The sequence below is a fragment of the Asterias amurensis genome, chromosome 22 (assembly GCF_032118995.1).
Source record: "Asterias amurensis chromosome 22, ASM3211899v1".
Taxonomy (NCBI): domain Eukaryota; kingdom Metazoa; phylum Echinodermata; class Asteroidea; order Forcipulatida; family Asteriidae; genus Asterias; species Asterias amurensis.
In genome coordinates, this window is record NC_092669.1 from 13384962 (window position 1) to 13406924 (window position 21963).

Consider the following 21963-nt stretch of genomic DNA (forward strand, 5'->3'; position numbering starts at 1 on the left):
ACCAATCAGATCTTGGTATTTTTACCTGCACAGTTCTTAATGAAGAGCATTTACTACACGTTATCCCATTAAAGGAACACGTTGCCTTGGATCGGACGAGTTGGTCAAAACAAAAGCGTTTGTAACCGTTTTTTATAAAATGCATATTGTTGGAAAGATGTTTTAAAAGTAGAATACAATGATCCACACAAGTTTGCCTTGAAATTGCGTGGTTTTCCTGTTACTGTGCGAACTAACATGGTCGGCCATTTATGGGAGTCAAAATTTTGACCCCCATAAATGACCGACGTGTTAGTCGACGAGGTAAAAGGAAAACCACGCAATTTCGAGGCATGTTTGTGTGGATCATTGTATTCTACTTTTACAACATCTTTCTAACCATATGCATTTTATAAAAAACGGTTACAAACGCTTTTCAAAGACCAACTCGACCGATCCAAGGCAACGTGTTCCTTTAAGAATTTTGTGACAAAATGAGGATCCAAGCTCGAGAGCGGTCGACCAATCAGATCTTGGTATTTTTACCAGCACAGTTCTTAATGGAGGGCATTTAACCCACGAAATCCCATTAAGAGTTTTGTGACAAAATGAGGATCCATGGCCATCCAATCAGAAGCAGACAAACCTGCTGAGCAGTATTCATGAAATTGACCCCTGGATGTGTACGTGACATATACGTCACAGAGCAGACCAATCAGAACACGGAAAGTAAAAGCCAATGAAATGAAAGCTATTATCCATCCATTGAAATCGTTCATAAATACAGCTTGCATTTCTTCAGGCCCAGCTTTTGTTTGTTGTTATCGTGTGGAGTTTTCTACCCCTCGACTATGAGCCTTTGTTTTGATGATTTACCCAGTTGTAAAAGTGTTACGTAAGTTCCTTTTCTTTTCTGTTAGCACGTGATTCAGTGGAAATTTCCGTTCCGATTTCTTTCACTTTTGTTAAAACTCTGGCAGCGTGGTCGGCCAGTTGACTCACCGCTAAGCTACGGTAAGGGTGGTTGTGGCAGGATGCGGATGGTAACTTTTTAAAGTAAGCTAGATGACTGAAGTTAGTTAGATATTGTTTTATATTTATGGGAGTATTTTGCCTTGTTTTCCTGTGCACCATGTGCTATGCTGGGCTACGTTACTAAATGCTGTGTTCGCCGTCTACATGTAAATGCTTCTCGTATCGTAGGACGTCCATTTTTCAAGGTGTCCCTATAATCGCGGCAAATCTGTTAACTCTCGCGCTTGATGTAAAAACAGTCTCTAAATAAATTGTTTGTGGTTTGACCATGGTTTGACTTGCCAAGCAAAGAGTCTCCTATCACTTGACCAAAACTTAGAACCATGTAAGGCTCCACTCGTTAGTTGCACTTGCAAATGCAAATTTAGTGCTTTAGGCGTTTCTACAACTTTTTACTAGGTACAAAAACTGGTCACAATAATGGGCCATATAAAGAAAAATTGCCCTCCGGAAAAGTTTTATCAAACACTTTTTTACTTACATTTTACGAGGATCAGATCTTGTGACTGAATATTCTGTGAAATAAATACATAGACTTAAATAAGCCATGTGCCCTACATCATTTTCTTTGGAGAATGTTGTTTTAACCCTCATTAATATTAAATATTAAAACTTTTGCTAGGTGATTCAATTATTATTAATATGTTTTACTATTTATATTAAGGAAACAAAATAACGAAAAAATAAATACAAATACAAACCATTTACAGCTCAACAAGGTGGGCTAGGAAACATTTTGCCCTTCACACTCCTGGAATTCTTATTTAAAACTGCATCTGGCAATTAGTCTATTTGCAAGCTTGTCTCTATGTTTGTTCTCACAGTGAGCTCAGCCGCGTTGGTCCAGAAAATTATCCCTGCAAAAAAGAAGTAGCAAACAAATGCTCACCCAATTTTCACCCTTGTTAGTTAACATATGCCTCCCCCTCGTTGAATTGTTTTAGGTTTAAGACTAAGTTTCTTATTGTGTCTGCCTCATCTCTGCCTCAAGTTCTTTTGTAGCCTGCCTGATAATAGTCCAAACATTGATACATAAATGTCATCCACTTTACTTTTTAAGCATAACATTGGATTATAAAATTGTGTCTCTTGTCTATTCTATAGTAAATATAATAAGATTCTTTAAGGCAGTGGACGCTATTGGTAATTGTCAAAGACTAGCCTTCACAGTTGGTGTATCTCAACAAATGCATTTAAAATAAACAACTTGTGAAAATTTGAGCTCTAACGGTCATCGAACTTGCGAGATAATAATGAAAGAAAAAAAAACTCCCTTGTCACACGAAGTTATGTTCGTTTTATGGTTGATTTCGAGACCTCAAGTTCTAATTCTTAGGTCTCTTGATCAAATTCGTGGAAAATTACTTCTTTCTTGAAAACTATGGCACTATAGAGGGAGCCGTTTCTCACAATGTTTTATACCATTAACCTCTCCCCGTTACTCGTCACCATGAAAGGTTTTATGCTAATAATTATTTTTAGTAATTACCAATAGTGTCCACTGCCTTTAACGTCCCATCCGAAGGACAAGCAATGGTTAAGTGTCTTGCTTTAGGACACAAGTGGCACGGCTGGGGATTTGAACCCTCACTCTGCTGATCAGAAACACCAGAGTTTGAATATGGTGCTCTTAACAGACTGCTTGTCCACTACTCTTCCACAACTCCAGGTTATCTTTATGGGCTAATGCATACCTCCATGTATTAAGTAAAAACACTACAGAAACTGACATGCTCTCACTAACACCAGAGTTTGAATATGGTGCTCTTAACAGTACTGCTTGTCCACTACTCTTCCACAACTCCAGGTTATCTTTATGGGCTAATGCATACCTCCATGTATTAAGTAAAAACACTACAGAAACTGACATGCTCTCACTATGAAATCTTCTTCTAGTTCATCATTCTCCATGAAATTGCCTTTTCAATTCCTTTTGACCTTGTTTTCATGAAGTTCTCTGCTAACTAGCAATAACCTCAGTTTTAAATTGTTTTCACTGTGCTGTACTGCCAAACCCTCCTAAGACTATCATGAACACAGCCAGATAGATTACTGTTTAATGAGGGGAAGTCAACCTGAGTGATAAGTGGTTTATTGGTAAGCCTTCACCTTGTTTAAGGTCAGCAGTACTGTGTCCAGCCATGGATCTAGGGTCCTAGCTCTATGGTCCAGCAGTGTCCAACATACTGTGCTTGTTTACATTTGGAGTAGAGCATGACATAGCATGAGCAAATGAGGCCATGGAATTGGGCAAGTGTGAAATTACATTTCAGGGAATTAGTCAACAATTTAAAAGGTCTGGGCTTGGATGGGGAGCATTCCTTGAAACCATAGTGAAAGTCACAGAGCCCAGGTGAAGAAAACAAATGCCCCAAGGTGAATTGGATGGTTCACAAAAGAGAAACAATTAAGTTTCAGCCAACTCCTGCGTTCAATGAGATTTCGAGCTGGTTTCACAGTGGATAGTGTCTAGTGTGATATCTTTTAATTTACAGAAACAACTTTGCCAAAACCAAATACTCCCCAGCGATCATTCATTTACAATCCTGCATGTGGAATGGGCTGCTTATGGGAAACCGATCTTTGTCAAACTTCTTTGTAACCTGATCTTTTTAAGACTGGTTAATAAAAGAAAGTTAAACAGTTAGTGGTCACTCTTAAAAATAATGTTAATGAGACAAATTTCGTTAGAAGCCTACACAATTTTTTTTATAGTATATGGATGGTTATGGATTCTGGATTCCAGCGCTTAGTGTGTGATCCAAACAGGCTAGGGTTTCACTTTGAACTTAGACCTTGGTGTGGCAATATAATTTAACAAGTTTTGGAATAAGATGACACTATAAATTTAAATCAATGTTTAAGTATTTACCCAAAAATATATCTGGAGAACCCTAGTTGCTACATGCAAGATCTTTGCATCCTGTGAAAGACACTGGATATATTTTTTAAAGCTTACACAAAGTGTGTGATCTTTACTTCTCTTTAAAAATTAATGCAATTGGATACTTTTGGTAACACAAAAGACAATTCCGCAGATACATTTAAGTTACACCAAAGATAATGATTGTGTAAAGGTTTTCTAAAAATATTAATATCTGAGGTGCTGTAGTTCTTGAGAAATTCACTCTACATGCTTAGTAGGTTTTGTGAGTGATAACGGCAGGAAAACTAGAAGTGTAAATGCACCAAAAATACAATAACATGACAAACGTATTATAAGCAAGTTCACATGTAATTGGCATTCCAATGCATTCAGTCTCCTTCAAGTACTTTATTTAGCACCTTGCCCCTCATTCAAAAACTACTCTCTAACCACTGGAGCTACCATCTTTTACTCTGATGTTGGCAAACATGTTTCACAACTTAGAGAATGTTATCTTTATTTCCCAACATGCAGTGACTGAGATTGAGAACCTGGGATGGAGTCCTTCTCATCTACATGCTCTCTCATGACAGACCCTGCAACCACTGTAATCCCGTGGTATTACGGCACAGAGGGATTACGTCCATCCTAAAGGTATATTATTATCACCATTTATTCACTTTAACATCAAACCTGCACCAAACTGCATGATTAACAAGCTCACTCCCATCTACACCATCACTTTAAAATCTACTAAGCTCATTTCCATGCTTGCATGTTACATCTTAACAATCAGGGGTTCGTTATACGACAGCGAAAACGTACCCCATCTATAACTCCACACCATCCGTTATCAGTCACTTGTCATGTAACAACCACTCACACCATTTATATGCACCTGAAATATTCCTAAACTAAATGGAATCATTCTGTTTGGAGGTGCATTTTCTGAATGTATGTATTTTCTGTTCTTTATTTACTGCAATGGTGAAATGCGGAACCAACTGCCATTGGAATACGCAATATGGAGTCCAATGGAAACTGCACCAGTCATTCCAGGGCCATGAAGACTTCATTGGAGCTGTGGTGAGCGGAGGTTGCTGCGAGGAAAACAACACTTACACATTTTAAAGTTCAGGAATAGAACCTGAAGGTAAGTTTATGTTTAGGATGTTTATAGTTTAGAAGTTTTTGCAGGACCAAAATTGTAAAAAAAAATCCTGAAATGATCATATTTGGTTAATTTTGGTTGAAGCCAATGAACACTTTCTGAACAGAACAACAAATTAAATTTCATAGATTAATAAATAACTCACAGGGTTTACAGAAGGTAATGGTTAAAGACTTCCCTGTGAAATATTGTTCCATGAAATGCTTTACTTTTTGAGAAGACATTAATACAATCATCAATTCTCAATATCGAGAACAACTTATTTTTATAAACACTTGTTGTGACACGGCGAAACGTGCGTAAACACAGGTGGGTTTTCCCTCCTGTATTTTTTATCGACTCTGATGACCGATTGAGCTTAAATTTCCACACGTTTGTGTACAAGTTGTGATACACGAAGTATGGGTTTTTGGACAATACTGTTTTATCAATGTTGTGCTATTGCTTAAAAGAGAGCCTCCTGCAAAGAAAAATTTCAAATTGAATTTTGCGCTTCACTACTTTTCAAATTGATATGAAAATTGTTGATTTTTTTTTTTTTTTTTTTCTTTTTTTTTTTTTTGGGGGGGGGGAGGTCTCTGACTTCATTTGATAATGGTGTAAAATGCCATTATGGTTGATAACCTTCAACATCTTTTATGTTTCATTCCCTTCAGCTGTTTTCCAGACCCTGATGACATCATTGGAGCTGTGGTGAGCGGAGGTATGCTGTGAGGAATCGACACTCATTTTAAAGTTCAGGAATACAACCTGAGGGTAAGTTTATTTTCATGATGTTAATAGTTTGGAAGTTCATTCAGGACTGTAATTTGTAAAGAATTTTCCTGAAATGATGATATTTATGTTAAAGAGGGGCTCCTGCAAAGGTCAAATTGAGCTGGGGGATTCACTATTTTTCAATAAAATTGTTTATTTGGGGGAAGGGTCTCTGACTTCATATTGTATTGGTGTAAAATGCCATTATCATCGAAAAGGCATTACATCTGAGTTAATGTGACTGACACAGACATTCTTCTTGGGAATGAACATACCCATTTATTTTATGACCGATGATGTTATGTTACATTAACTCAATGATTGAGCTAATTTTGTGGTTTGAATCCAGTTATTGAATGATTCTCCATATACAGGTGATGTCACAAGGATAATGGCTACCAAGGATCATGGAAGGAGGACGAGGGAGTCTTATGGTCTGAGGATGCAAGTTTCTGGGTAAGACGACTTAAGAAAGTAAAATACAGTATAAGTTATTGCTGTCCATGAGTATTAAGTCGTAAAAAAAGTTCTTTTGAAAACTTAATGTGGCTTATTTTGAATGCCCAAACAAAACTAGCTCCAAACAAACATGCAGGTTACCCCTTAACAAAACCTAAACATTCCTTTCTTTCCTCTGATGTGTTTGTTCATCAGTGTTCCTCAAAGTTGAACGAAAAATTTACAATTTATTTTACGATTTGCTAAATGCAGATAAACGAGTTGATGAGAAATATTTGACTCTTTAAAAATTTAAAAAAATAAACCCTAAAGAATAATATGATTGAAAAACTCAAACCCACATTTATGTTCATCTAAATTATTCCCAAACTAAATGGAATAATTCTATTTGGAAGTGCATTTTCTGAATGTATCTATTTTTTGTCTTTTATTTACTGCAATGGTGAAATGCGAAACCAACGGCCTGTGAAGTACCGAGTCCAATGAAGACTGCACATCAATGGCCTCTGCGTTCGTGCTGGTGACGTCCATCTGCCGATGACCAAGAAGACAACCGCTGGCTGCCTGGCTTCATAGAGGCGTGTTCCTGTCTGTCTGGTGGATGAGAGAATGCATTGCAGTCTGATGGATCAACAACAGATGTAATAATGGCAACTATATTTGTTTTGACATTAAACTAAAGCAGATTTTACACATGTAATAACATAACTTTAAAGGATTGCGCAGAAAGTTTGTTGCGTCAATCTTTTTACAACAATCGATGTCTTTGAGATGACATAAATAGTTCAAACTTGTTGCTAAAAAGCAGCGACTGAACTCAATTTTTTAACTAACTTAGTGATGCAGTTGTTGAATGATTCTCCAAACAGGTGATGTCACCAGGATAATGGCTACCAAGGATCATGGAAGGAGGACGAGGGTGTCTTATGGTCTGAGGATGCAAGTTTCCAGGTAAGACGACTTAAGAAAGTAAAATACACTTTAAGTTATTGCTGTCCATGAGTATTAAGTCGTAAAAAAAAGTTCTTTTGAAAACTTAATGTGGCTTATTCTGAATGCCCAAACAAAACTAGCTCAATAAAACCATGCAGTTTACCCCTTAACAAAACCTAAACATTCCTTTCTTTCCTCTGATGTGTTTGTTCATCAGTGTTCCTCAAAGTTTAACGAAAAATTTACAATTTATTTTACGATTTGCTACATGCAGATAAATGAGTTGATGAGAAATATTTGACTCGAAAAATTCAAAGAAATAAACACTAACGAATAATATGATCAAAAAACTCAAACCCACATTTATGTTCATCTAAATTATTCCCAAATGGAAGTGCATTTTCTGAATGTATCTATTTTGTGTCTTTTATTTACTGCAATGGTGAAATGCGAAACCAACTGCCTGTGAAGTACGGAGTCCAATGAAGACTGCACATCAATGGCCTCTGCGTTCGTGCTGGTGACGTCCATCCGCCGATGACCAAGAAGACAACCGCTGGTTGCCTGGCTTCATAGAGGAGTGTTCCTGTGTTCCTGTCTCCCTGGTGGATGAGAGAATTCATTGCAGTCTGATGGATCAACAACAGATGTAATAATGGCAACTATATTTGTTTAGACATAAAACTAAAACAGATGTTACACATGTAATAACATAACTTTAAAGGATTGTGCATAGAGTTTGTTGCATCAATCTTTTTAACAGTCTGCATCTTTGAGATGACAGAAACTTCAAACTTGTTCATGAAAAGTAGTGTTTGAACTTAATTTTTGAGCTAATTTTGTGATTTAATTTTGAAGCAGTAGTCCCGTAATGATCATCAGATGGTTACATTATATTAGTCTCTATATAGTTTGTACTGATGTGATAACAACTTTCTTTCAGATGGCGCACCCCTAGAGGTCATCCGCTAGATGGGGTCTATACAAGAATGCTACCAATGGCCATTGATGTAGCATTCTTACATCAGCTGAAGGACACAGCACACAACCAGAAACAACTGAGCTTAAGATGCTGATGCAGGACGGGGCGTAGAAGGCTGCCATCAGAGGTTCTCAAGATGGCGTCGGCTAAAGACAACCTGTCGCTCTACTACTTACATACAGGTTATGTGATGACTACTTTTCTGCCATCCTGTCAACATGGACCATGAAGATGTGACATCACAACACAAAGATAGATACGTCATGGCTACAACTACTTACCAGGATCCTTGAAGGTAAGATCTCTTTTAGCTAATAAATCTGAGAAATCCATTAACGTGCGGAAAATAAACTTTGCTTAAACACAAAAATTGAACTTACAAATCTTTTTGTTTCAATTTTGTTTTATACCATATTACAGGATGAACAGAGTGGAACAACTAAGAGCTGGTTACGTCAAGATGCTGAGCCACATTATGCAGCACCAATAAAACTGTTGCTTCAACACAGTCTTTGTAAAGGAGGACTGTTTCTTCATGATGACTGCCCTCATCAAAGGTCATATCCACCAGCTCCGACTGTTACTAAGGATGTACTTTGACCAATGAGTAGACTTTCCAAGAGCATGAACAACATTGAACAAATCTTCCAATGGATCTTGATATTACAGCATGATCATCCAGATTCATCTGCAGATTGAACTCACTTACACAACAAAGTTTTCTTATTGTGGAACAATGACTTGAATATTTATAGTATTGCTAGAAGCTTTGCATGGTAAATAGAAATAGGAAGAAACTATAAATATGTATATTTAACTTGTGGGTACACTCTTTTGTGTGAGTGTTGGCTCTGAAAGACCCTTTGTTTGTGTGAGTGTTTGATCAAGGCTGATTTATCATGGTGTCCCAGACTGCCGTGTGCTTTAAGTTTCTTGATTCTCAGGGATATGAATGCAGCATGTCTCCTCTGTGTCATTGCATTCGGAGGGAATGCTGGTCGTCTGTGTGAAGTAATGTTTGAATCTTGTTTGTTTCTGGGAAGGTCTTGAGTTGAGCTTGGCTGACGATTCGTTGGAGCTTGTGAGATGCATGGCCGATGTTTGGAAGGGTGATGGTAGCCTTGAACTGCGGACTTTTGTCTACTGGTGCGATGAGGAATGGCTTGGGCTGGCTGTAGGAATTTAAGGTCTTTAAGTTGTTGAGTTGTAGTGATGTCTTGATGTGATGAAGTTCCTGCTTCAAGCTGCCTTGTTCAACTTATTTTGTAGACAGAATACGTAATAACTTGTAATGAGATAATTCCTTACAAGTTAATGTATTCACATTTTTATACTGCTTGTTTGTAATGAGGTATTTCATTACACTCATGCAAAACATCCTTGCAATGAAATACCTCATTGCAAGTATGTCAAAGTTTCAAGTGCGTAATGAAGTACTGCATTACAAGCATGAAACAAGTTATGTAAATTTGTAATGCAATTGCTCATTACAAATATGAAACAATAGGGTAAACTCATCAGAAATATAAAGACAACAAGCTTGTCATGTAGTGTATTCTATTATAAGTGGTTTAACATTACAAACTAATAAAATTTAGTTTTACTTTTACTGAATTTGAATATTGTATTAAATATGAATGGTACCTTTTATTAAGTGTCACTCTGTCTTTCCGTTATTCATCCAAACAATATTATAAGTGTTCTGGGGGTACCCCCACATGGTGGCCACCATGTTTTTTTTGTATTAGTTATTATTTAAGGACATAAATATTGTGACTCACAATAACTGTTATTGAGGTTTTAAATTATGGTCATGACATTGTACTGTGTTCCTTGAGGATGTTTTAGTCCTCATTATTATGCTAATAAATTACAATGGTCATGACATTGTATGTTTATTGAGGGTATTCGAGTAAACTTATTAATTATAATGGGCATGGCATTGTACTGTGTTCCTTGAGGGTGTTTGAGTCCTCATTGTTATGCTAATTAATTATAATGTTCATTGTTATGAGCTAGGCAGTGCTATTTATCATAAATTTGTGCATGATGTGGAGTTTTTGCTCAATAGAGGGCGCTGTTCGCCGGGTACCGAGTACAAGTTGCTATATTAATTATTTACAATGGTTATAACAAAGGTGACAACATTTATATTATCTACTGTTAATTATGTTGCATTAATGTCACACTCAGTATCCATAATCTTTATACCTTTCAATATTTGAGATTGCTTGTTAATTATGGTATTTTTTTTAATACAAAGGACATGACATTGGTTTTATTATCTTGTGTTAATTTTGTGGCAAAAATGCCAAACTAAGATTGGTATTGTGATATACCATTCGCAACAGTTTTATAGTTGAGAGTACTTGTTAACAAGTTTTTTTTTAATTACAAAACTGTTGACAAGTTTGATAATGCCTATGTAATAGCTATTTGATGCTAATATCAGGGTTTTCAAGAGTACTTTCACACAAGAGTGTTTCTTCACTCTGCAGACAAAGGGAGCTAGCCACTATTAATAATGACTTCCGATATAGGATATTGATTTAAATTATATAATGTATCTTATCTTAGACAAAGGAAAGTAATTAACTGGTTTTACTGCTAGAAAACAGTATATACAATTTTCTTTAACCGCATAATCATGGTCAACAACGTTAATTGAAAAATTGAAAGCATTTCTTAAGTCATAGTTATTATGGATAAGTTTAAGTTGGGTTTTCCAGAGTATTTGTTATCTCTGGTTTTTTACTCCGTAGGCTAGGTATCAAAGGGGGTAACATTTCCAATGAAGCAATCGTTGTAATGGTTACACACTTTGATGTATTATGATCCCTTTAACTGTTGTGGGGTGGAAGATGACAACCTTCACGTGGTCCACCCTGTTGTTAACTAATGTCATCAAAGACCTTTTTCGCAAATTCTTTTGGGAAGCCCTCGCTGTTGAACAAGGTGCATGCTGATCCAGCTCGCAATCAAACTTGATCGCTATGCATGCGTACCAAGTATTTGCGATGAGGTCAAAACCAATCTATGTAGCAACCCCTTGTTTTCATACTGGTATTGTCTTCTAACCTAATTAATTTCAGTTGGCCCTATTAATGCCTATTACCATAACTATCAATCACTTAAAGGCAGTGGACACTCCTGGTAATTACTCAGAATAATTATTAGCATAAAACCTTACTTGGTAATGAGTAATTGGGAGAAGTTGATGGTATAAAACATTGTGACAAATGGCTCCCTCTGAAGTGCAATAGTTTTTGAGAAAGAAGTAATTTTCCACGAATTTGATTTCAAGACCTCGGATTTAGATTTTGAGGTCTCGAAATCAAGCATCGAAAGCACACAACTTTGTGTGACGTTGGTTTTTCTTTCATTATTATCTCTCTACTTTGACACAGATTGAGCTCAAATTTGTACAGGTTAGTTATTTTATGCATATATGTTGAGATACATCAACTGTGAAAACTAGTCTTTAACAGTTATCAATAATGTCCACTGTCTTTAACTTTTAAGTGTTTTTTGCCCGTTATGTGTATAGTATTTTCAAAATGTTCATTTTATTTTGCCACATTTATGTTTATGGCTTAGTGTGAAATAAATACCTTGGTCATGTGAAACAAGAAACAACTTTGTGGTAATTAAGATTTTAAAATAATAAAATACCCCTGTAAAAGAAATTGCTTTTTTTTTGCCACTAGTGAAAAATGTCTTAAAACACATTTTACTTTAGCCCAAAGCCACTGCACTCAAGCTTGGCTGCACTACTTTATTGCCAAAACTATAAGAATAATTATCCCTAGATCAAGACACAGTTAGAGATATCGTGGTAACGCTTCTTATACTTCTTTTGAGATATTATTGCAAACATTCCTGAGAGAAGAGAGTCCCATAGTAGTACACAATCTGAGAAGTTGAGATATTGCCAAAACTCTTAAGCAATGTGCACTCAGTCTGAGAAGTTGTGTTACCTCTGTACACTTTGAATACTTCTTTTAAGATATTGCCAACTTGATTGTAAACATTATAACCACTATAATATTATAAGTCAAGGGCTGTTCCCGTCAAGGCAATATTTTAAATGGTCAAAAGTAGTTTAATAGGACACAGAGTGCAATTTCCACCATTCTCCCCAGGACCTGAACAATCCCGGGTTTGCCCCTCCCATCATCCCCCATCCCCCACCCCCCGGGGGCCTAGGTGGCATGGCATCATGGCCCATTATTTCAAAGAATTGTATGTTAAGCAGAAACGAGCTGGATACCACTCGCAAGCTGAACATGACATGGTATTATGCTGGTAACTTTAGTCTGGTAGTATATTTTGTTATAACAGGGCCAAAGAAAATTAATTTCATCTAAGAACAACCCTAGCGCCCTCTGTAGACTAGTTATGTTTAGTGTTGCATTCCGCGATCAATTCAAGATGGTGAACATCATCGCGGGAAGTATAAAATGAGTAAGTGTACAATTTTGACTGTTAATATCTGTGTAAAGTATTATTTATGAAGCAACTAAAGCACACAAGTCAAGCTAAGGGCTGTTAGAGTACATTTATCTGGTTCATTCCGCCGTCCGCTCGAGAGAAGCTACTTTTAAATCGTTTTCTTCGGTTAGCTGGTCTACGCATCTAGGTAGTAAGCTAAGCCTAATGTACACGTTTGTATATATGTACGTAGTGTACTGAAAAGCATTGTTTACGTTTGGTAATTGTTATTTTGTTAAAGACCAGTCTTCTTACTACTAGGTGTATCCCATATAAACCATAGACGGAGTCGTTTCCTACATTATTTTATACTTCCATCAGCCATCCAAGTCCAATGATCGTCAAGCCAGTTTTTAAGTTAATTTTTATTTTGAGTAATAATAACCAAACGTGTACTTTCCTTTTAATAATACTAAATAGGGCTATAACTATAAATCCAGACTAGTTAGTATAGTTAAAGTACATATTAATGTAGTGTCACCGTGGTCAGGTGGTTAGACTGCAGGACTTACATCACAATATTGTGGGTTCGAATCCCCCAGCTAACCGCTGTTTTCACAATGACTAGAGAACAAATATTGTCGTCTAGTTACTGAATCACAATTTCTTGATTTGTGCAATTCATAATCATAGATGTTAAACCAATGTTTGTACTATGAGAGAGATTAGTGTGAATGGTGAGTTGCGATATCGTAAACCTTTCTCCCGGGAGTTAACAAGACTGTGCGCACAAAACGACAGACTGTCCAAAATAATAATAATAATAATATTAATAATAACAATTTCTGGAGGTTGGTGGGGTCCTGCTGGAGGGTAGTGACATTATTTGATGCAATTGACATAATAATTTATAATTTATCCTTAATTTCTATTCTTTGACCATTGATCTGTTTTAGATTCAATAAGATCTTCACCATACAATGAAGTAACTTAATGCACTCCCGGCATTACTCATTCTGGCCAGTAGCTATAAAGGTAAGTTTAATTTTTTTTAATCCAATAGACAAGGTCTAATGAATGGAACGAAATGGTAGTCATGAACAGCAGTGTGAAACCGGAAGGGTCTTGGCCATTTGGTAAAGGCTCGAGCGAAAGGCGAGGGCCTTTAATCATGGCCACGACCCTGCATAGTTTTAAACACAAATTTAAGAACGAGTGAATGCTCTTTTATTCCCATTCATTTATGCCTTTTTGGTTCAAAGGCATAATACATTAAGAAACTCTGTAAAAATGTATCTGTTTTCTGACGACCTTGAGCTCCGTGCGTTTGTTTAATTTCTATGACTCGGACACTTTTTGGATGCATTCTTGGTGCAAGACATTCCTCGTTTTTCTTTAACACAGCGCGACCAACTCACCAACAGCGCCTGCATTGCCCGCAACAAGAACTGTCTTGCACCAAGACTAGTGTATAGTAACCAAAAATAATTGGTTATAAACAGAGTTCCAGCTGGTCATTATCAACATTAAACACTTTCTTTGTTATGCTCTTGCATACTCACTTCCTTTTTTTGATGGAGCCTTTGTTGCCATGAAATTCCTTTGAAAGCATTTTGTAAGACCTTTGTAAGTAAGCACTGACAATGCATGAAGTTCTGCTACTCTAAGCAGCATGGTCAGTGGATGCATAGAGTTAGGACAGAGGTGACTGTGGTAGTGCTGGGCTGGCCATTTTAGTAGTAAAAGGTGAATAATAACCTAATGGAGTAGTATTTGGCCTATAATACTTCCATTTGCACCATGTGCCATGTAAGTACCATGTGTTCTACCATGACTACCAAAATAGGTTGTTTTTGCTAGCTACCATTTCTTTAAATCTCAACCCTTAGAGTGACAAACATTTTGCCCTGCACTTCTTGCAACTGGGATTTCCTTACATTGGGCCTCAAAACACAGATCAATTCTTCAAGAAACATCTTATCATGGTCAACATTGACTTTCTGAAAAATGGCACTTTGATTACTTAAGTGATTTATATTTTATACATTCTTTCATATTCATTAATCCCTTCACAGTTCATATCTGTGGCTAGAAATGCAAGTTCAGCATTCGACATACACTCATAAACATACATTTTTGAGGGGGAAAAACGGATGAAGAAGAAAGACACCTTACATTTTATACAGTTTAACTAATATTTATATCTTTCTAAGGTAGCCCACCTTGGTGGGCTGTTAATGCAATATTTTGGTGCAAGGTTTTAGCCAGAATTTGGTAAAAGGGTGTCCAAATTTGCTGGAAATTTTAAAACTGGGTGTCCAAATTGTTCACTTACAATAAGTTTACATGTAAATGACAGATGAAACAGTGTGTCCAAATTAAAAACAGGGTGTCCAAAAGACACCCAGACACCCCTCTGGCTAACACTATGTTTTGGTGGAGCCATTTGATGCGGCAGTCATGGCCGAGCTGATGAGAACACCAAATTCAAGCTCTGGTGTTTCTGATCAGCAGAGTATGGGTTCGACTCTTGAGTGGTGACATTTTGTGTCATTAAGCATTTTTAATAATACTTGGTTTTACATGTACATTTACAGTGCGCTTTATCACACCCCCTGCCAGGTACAGTGGAGCTAACATTTATGAGACCTATTTTTGAAAATTGTTTTACAAGGTGCTATGGCGCATTATGCAGCCAATTAAACCAGGAATACTGGGGCGCAGTAACCTGTTCGCTTTTCGATATGAACTGCACTATTTTTACATGCTGTTTACAACACACGGGACCTACAGCTTTACGTTCAATCAGAAAGTCAAAGCGATGGTTAAGTGTCCTAACCATTATTGCTCCGTCCTTCGGATTGGACGTAAAGATGTAGGTCATGTTTGTTGTGTAATGTATGAAAATCAGCACACTTATCATATATAGAGAATGGTTTTGCCCATATGTTCCTGGTCTGATCCGCAGCATATTGCACCACAGCACATTGAAACCATTACATGATACTGTAAAGGAATATGTCTCTTACTTTGATACATCCCTGTATAAGAACCAAGTATTAATATTACTATTTATTTATTATAATTTAGGCCCTGATGTGATTCAAGTGTGTTTGATCATGAACACTTGTTTTAACTGATTATGTGTACATTTTGTTCTCTTGTAGACCATGCTTTGACAGAAACTCTGATACAAATGTTTCTGACAATGATTTGTAAATCATCTTGCTGTTGTTCTGTGGTAAGTACATACATGTATTTTAAAATGGTCTTTATAGAGGCACTGAACACTAGTAGTAATTACACCAAATAATTGTTAGCCCAAAAACTTTATAGTTTTGGTCACGAGCAGTGGAAAGCTGTTGATAGTATAAGCAAATTGTGAGAAACATCTCCTTGTGAAGTAACATAGGTTTAAAGGTTTAAAGGTAGTTTTTGAAAAAAGTTTTGCAACAAGGGTGTTTTTTCTATCGTTATTGGTTTTTTTAACTTTAATGACGAATAGGCCCTTCCTATGAAATATGCAAATGAGACGTGCACATGCGCATAAACACCTATGGATGACAAATTCAAAAAAGGAGTTGGATCGTGCATGCCGAACTCTTGAGGGAGCTGGTTTCATGTTTGGCTTTCATTTTCATTGGCCAGATGCCAGTAAGTTATTCTGTAGCTGTTTGTCTGTAGAAACCAAAAGAAAAAGGAAACAAATAACTGTCTTCACTTTAAATCTCTTATAAATAATTGGCACAAACGAAAATATGAGGATGTAGAAAGGAACAATTTAAAGCTGATTGTGAAGAGGCTGATCAAAGAAGTGGAGGAACTTAAGACCGGAAAACATCACTCTATGGCTCAAAATCTTGGCTCTGCTTACCGCAAAATTATTCTGCGCTTATGAACACCAGCATTTAATTTCTTCACTAGCTGTGTATAGTGTAGAATGGCTAGTTGTGATAAGCTGGAGTACACACACATACACATGCCAGAATCCCTGCTAACATCAACAACAATTCAATAAACAAATTAATGAAAGAGTCTAGCTACAATCCTTATGGTTGAAACACCCTGGTTTACCAATATTGGACAAACTGTGGACTTCTTTATTGCCTCGTTGACTCATTTATGGAATCCACCCAGACAAAGAGCCTAACCCTACCCTCCCCCACACCCTCCACCCTTTGCTATTCACACCACAAGTATGAAGTTGATCACTGTAGACTTCTTCATTGCCTCTCTGATTCATTTAGGGAATCCATATTCCAGACAAAGAGCCTTACCCTACCCCTCCCCCACCCCCTCCACCCTTTGCTATTCACACCACAAGTATGAAGTTGATCACTGTTGACTTCTTCATTGCCTCTCTGATTCATTTAGGGAATCCATATTCCAGACAAAGAGCCTTACCCTACCCCTCCCCCACCCCCTCCACCCTTTGCTATTCACACCACAAGTATGAAGTTGATCACTGTTGACTTCTTTATTGCATCTCTGATTCATTTAGGAACTTCCATTAGGAACTTCCATGTTCCAGACAAAGCGCCTAACCTTAACCCCCCCCCCCCCACACCCTTTGCTATCCATACCACCAAGTATGAAGGTGATCACTGTCTGCTGCTCCATGGCCTATCTGATTCATTTAGAGAACTTCCATACCAGACAAAGAGCCTAACCCTCACCCCCCCCCCCCCCACACACACGCCCTTTGCTATCCACACCATCAAGTATGAAGGAGATCACTGTGTGCTGCAGTGCCTCTGATTCATTTATGGGATCCATATTCCAGACAAAGAGCTTAACCCTAACCCCCTAACCCCCCCCCCCCCCTCCACCCTTGGCTATCCACACCACCAAGTATGAAGTTGATCACTGTTGACTTCTTCATTGCCTCTCTGATTCATTTAGGGAATCCATATTCCAGACAAAGAGCCTTACCCTACCCCTCCCCCACCCCCTCCACCCTTTGCTATAACACCACAAGTATGAAGTTGATCACTGTAGACTTCTTTATTGCATCTCTGATTCATTTAGGAACTTCCATTAGGAACTTCCATGTTCCAGACAAAGAGCCTAACCTTAACCCCCCCCCCCCACACACCCTTTGCTATCCATACCACCAAGTATGAAGGTGATCATTGTGTGCTGCTTCATTGCCTCTCTGATTCATTTAATTAGGGAATCCATATTCCAGAGAAAGAGCCTAACCCTAACCCCCACACACACACACACACCCTTTGCTATCCATACCACCAAGTATCGGAAGATCACTGTGTGCTGCTTCATTGCCTCTGTGATTCATTTAGGGAATCCATATTCCAGACAAAGAGCCTAACCCTAACCCCCCCCCCCCCCCCCCACACACACACCCTTTGCTATCCATACCACCATGTATGCAGTGATCACTTTGTGCTGCTTCATTGCCTCTCTGATTCATTTAGGGAATCCATTTTCCAGACAAAGAGCCTTACCGTAACCCTCCCCTCCACCTTTTGCTATACACACCCCCAAGTTTGAAGGTGAACACTATGGACTTCTTCATTGCCTCTCTGATTCATTTAGGGAATTCATATTTCAGACAAAGAGCCTATAGAAATTCAACTTAAGAATGGTCAAAGTGAAGTCTTGATTACCTATAAACATGATAAATGAAATAGAATGCCTAAAGCGAACAACATTGAATGACTGAACGAGAAAAACGCAATCATGTGCGCACATAACAAAATCAAATGCAAAAAGAGCTAAAAAGAAACCCTAGTTTGAGATGAAGGGAAAAACGTCTGAATTAATAGAGACACCAGACTGTGAGTCCATGAATATGAAGTATTGAAAACAAAGTAATCTGTTTTCATGATTATTGAAATTGTGCACCATGCCTCAAAGAACAAAGAGTACCCACAACTGTGATTCATTTTGTTTGTATGTCCTTTCCTTAACTGGGTCTCTTTATGTTAATGTCACCTACAAGTTCAGAATCATTTTGTAATGCTGTGTGTCATTGTTCATAAATAGTTTTATAAAACATTTAAATTGAATGTGTCTTTTTTTCATGTTTCTTAGGATTTGTCTATGTGGAATGTTTGACATCACTGAAGGAGCAAGTATTATCAAAGGACTATGGTTAGTTGTGTTAAATGCAAACATTGGATGCATATGAGAATGCATGGTGCAGAATGATCAAGTTCTGACAATGCAAAAAGGAAATGTATTCAATATTTGTTGTACTATAATCACTCATAGATGCTTGTCCTTGGAAAAAATGCTCTCCATGAATATGCAAAAGACACAGAAACTTGTATACCCAACACTGAAATGCAGATAATGCCATGTAGATTTCAATCCTGTCCTCCGTCACTTTACTTGAAAAAAAACCATTTCCACAGACGTGCTGTGAATGATTTTTTCTGGTACCTACAAATGATGACACTTGAAGCATTTTTCCCTAATCCAATGACAAACATTTGTGTGTGTGGTCTATATAGATGTATCCCTGCACGTATGTATTTTGTTAGGAGTTATGAATGATTGTTGTACAAATTGTAAATGAATTTCATTTTGTAACTGAAAAGTGTTTGATACTTCATAATGTTTTAAGTGTAGTTGTTACAGTATGAAATGGACTGTATTTGCTCCTATACATTATCCATGAAACCATATCATTTAGTTGTGTACAGTAGATAGAATGAATGAATGAACGAATGAATGGATGAGAGTTATGTATTTGTGCACCTTTCCCGTCCCAAAAATGCTATGCAAGACAGTATGATTCATTATTGAAGTTGTAAATGTGTACATGTAAGAAATCTTTATGTGCTTGTTCATTTTCAGATTTGCTTGATATTGTAGGAGTTTGTTGACCATCAGACTGTCATACTGCCTTGCATGCATTAGTGTTGTTCTTTTTTGTGTTGTCTTCAAAGCCACGGTGCGATGTCATTTTTTTTTTTCTTGAATCCCACCCGATTTATAGTTTTTTTTTATGCCTTTGATATTTTTTCTTCGCAGAACTCTGGTAAGTTCTGAGTATAAGTGCTAACAATTGTTGGTGTGTAAGGGTAAAAAAACCAAATTAATATTCTTTATTCCGGATGCAAGTGTAACATCTATAAATCCTATGCAGTACCCGCTGCTACACTTACGATTCAAAATGCCTCTGGCCACCGGGCAATCTCAGTGGTCTAGTTGGTATGACACTGCTGTAGATTTGCAACGGTCGTGGGTTCGAATCCCAACCGAGTAATATGCCTGTGATTTTTTACTTGTGTAAGTACAGAGTAAACAGTGGCAATTCATCAGTGTATATGGGTACAAACCAAATTAATATTCTTTATACTGGATGCAAATCTATTAATTCATTTGCAGAACCTGCTGCTAAGCAAGGATTCACACTGCCTCTAGCCACCGGGCAAACTCAGTTTTGTAATTATGTTTTTTTGGGGGGGAGGGGAACTTGCAACTTGAGAGAACAGAAAGTTCCATTTGTTTCTGGGGTATAAAGGTCAAAGGTATGGAACTATCGCCCTTTTGTACACCTTGATAATGCCATTTGCATTATGACTTAATCTGTGAAATTCCAATCAGATAGTATACTTTATATTCCCAGAAGTTCACAAAATTGTACACTCCTCATTTACATTAAAGCTTAGGAGTTACAACAACATACCTTTTTTTATTATTATTAATCCTTTAAAAACAAAAATTTTTTAATCCTTTTTTCAATAGGAGTGTTCGATATGACAATTAATAGAAATTGTTGTGCCATGGCTTTGAAATATTTTAATTGTGAGCTGACAACTTTGCGGTTTATCTGTCTTGTTACGTGTTTGTGAATACATACGTGTACCTGTACTTGTTTATGTTAACTTATTTCTTCAAATTGTTTTTTAATTTGAAATAAAAAGCAATGCTGTTTTAAAGGCAGTGGACACCATTGGTAATTGTCAAAGACTAGCCTTCACAATTGGTGTACATGTATCTCAACATACTGTATGCATAAAATAACAAACCTGTGAAAATTTGAGCTCAATCGGTCATCAAAGTTGCGAGATAATAATGAAAGAAAAACAACCCTTGCAACACGAACTTGTGTGCGTTTAGATGGTTGATTTCAAGACCTCAAGTTCTTAACTCGAGGTCACGAAATCAAATTTGTGGAAAATTACTTCTTTCTCGAAAACTATGGCACTTCAGAGGGAGCCGTTTCTCACAAAGTTTTATACCATCAACCTATATCCATTGCTCGTTACCAAGAAAGGTTTTATGCCAATAACTATTTTTAGTAATTACCAATAGTGTCCACTGCCTTTAATTGGGTATTGTAAAGTTTGTTATTGCGAATAAATCATGTGTATCTGCAGTAAAGAAGTGTCTGGTAATTTTTACTTTTATGTTTATTCTTAGGCATTAATGTGTAGTTGTGATGAGTTGTCAGCTCTCAATTGAAATACTTTTAATTTTAAAGATTTGGTATGTCCACAAATTTAATGTGTTTTCCTGACCAAAAACTGAGTGATAATGCTATACCTTATTATTAAGACTTCTTTTGAAGAATAATGGAATACCTTATCTTTAGAATAAAAGTGACATGTATTTGTGTTGGGTGTTTGGTTTTAATAATTTGTACTAATTGGACAAGAGGACACTTTGGACCCAACTTCCCATGTGACTTCATTGTAAAAAGTGAGGACTGTGAGTATGAAAAACCTTTCCTGGACACAATCACGCCACATGCACAATATTGGAATGGAATTATTCTGCTACCAAGCTAACATTTCATGAGTGCAAAGCCTCGGGAACATACTTTTATTTTTTATTTTTATCTTTTTGGGGGGAGGGGGGGGGGGGGGGGGGGGGGGGTGGGGATGGGGGGAGTGGGATTATGCAGTGTGAAGGGGGGGGGGGGGGGGGGTTAGTCTACATTTGTAAACCTAATTAAACTCAAAAGATGGAGGTGACAGCGTTTGAAGGCTCGTCACCCCAGTATGATGTCTTGCATTGTATCCCAGTACGGTCTGTCTCTCATCATGGGTGATCAGCTCCTATAATGGTGACATTGTGAGATTGCACTCATCATGCAAAGGTGCGTGCCACTTCTGCATTGATGCGGAGGTGTGTGGCACTTCTGCCTTGTGCGGAGGTGCGTGCTGCTTCTTTACGGTCAAACTCCATCTTTAGACTCAGGCAAAGATAGCCCATCAATTAACTATGTTGAAGAAATCTCCTAAAAAGAATTGCTAAATATAGGATAGTAGAATAGAATAGAATCAAATAGAATAGAACCAGTACTTGGTGACTGTAAACCTCCTTCAATTAGCCAATAGGATGGAAACTGAAGTCCAATACAATTTAGTAAAGGTA

At 37.3% G+C, this 21963-nt stretch overlaps 3 long non-coding RNA genes across 3 annotated transcripts; all 3 read left to right on the forward strand.

The window, feature by feature from the left end:
- Positions 1–983: 983 nt before the first annotated feature.
- On the forward strand, positions 984–6901 carry LOC139953952 (uncharacterized). Its single transcript, XR_011788027.1, has 5 exons — positions 984–1035; positions 4415–5033; positions 5708–5807; positions 6182–6263; positions 6738–6901. It is a non-coding gene; the product is annotated as an uncharacterized lncRNA (long non-coding RNA).
- A 708-nt stretch (positions 6902–7609) lies between these two features.
- Positions 7610–11790, forward strand: LOC139954001 (uncharacterized). Its single transcript, XR_011788037.1, has 3 exons — positions 7610–7848; positions 8143–8476; positions 8602–11790. It is a non-coding gene; the product is annotated as an uncharacterized lncRNA (long non-coding RNA).
- An 806-nt stretch (positions 11791–12596) lies between these two features.
- On the forward strand, positions 12597–21432 carry LOC139954002 (uncharacterized). Its single transcript, XR_011788038.1, has 4 exons — positions 12597–12645; positions 13569–13647; positions 15780–15853; positions 18667–21432. It is a non-coding gene; the product is annotated as an uncharacterized lncRNA (long non-coding RNA).
- Positions 21433–21963: the final 531 nt, after the last annotated feature.